Below are 555 nucleotides of genomic sequence, written 5' to 3' on the forward strand. Positions count from 1 at the left end.
GATGAATTTCGGGTGTCACCTGTTGCCTAAGACCACTTGCATGTTTAGCTCGCCGTGGGGTAGCAAGCGTTGTGATCTAATGGCCTTACCGGGCAAACACTTTCGGTTCGTCAAGGACTTGGAGTGCCGGGACGGGTTGGCGGATCCATCACTCTGAGTATGCCGGGTTGATACTTGGGGTTGGTTTGGTTTTGGTGACCCAATACTAGATGTACCATCTCGGTGGTATGTCAGTATCACCTATACTCCAGACCACTTGCATGGTTAGCAAGCGTTGTGATCTAATGGCCCAACCGGGCAAACACTTTGGGTTCGCAAGGACTTAGAGTGCCGGGACGGGTTGGCGGATCCAACACTCTGGGTACCTCCGGGTACTTGGGGTTGGTTGAGGACTTGGTGAACAAACACTTGATATACACTCTCCGGATGTACTTCGGGTATCGCCTGTTGTCCGAGACCACTTGCATGGTTAGCAAGCGTTGTGGTCTAATGGCCCTACCGGGCAAACACTTTGGGTTCGCGAGGACTTAGAGTGCTGGTAGTGGTTGGCGGACC

The sequence above is a fragment of the Anopheles coustani genome (genome assembly GCF_943734705.1).
Source record: "Anopheles coustani chromosome X unlocalized genomic scaffold, idAnoCousDA_361_x.2 X_unloc_87, whole genome shotgun sequence".
Classification (NCBI taxonomy): Eukaryota; Metazoa; Arthropoda; class Insecta; order Diptera; family Culicidae; genus Anopheles; species Anopheles coustani.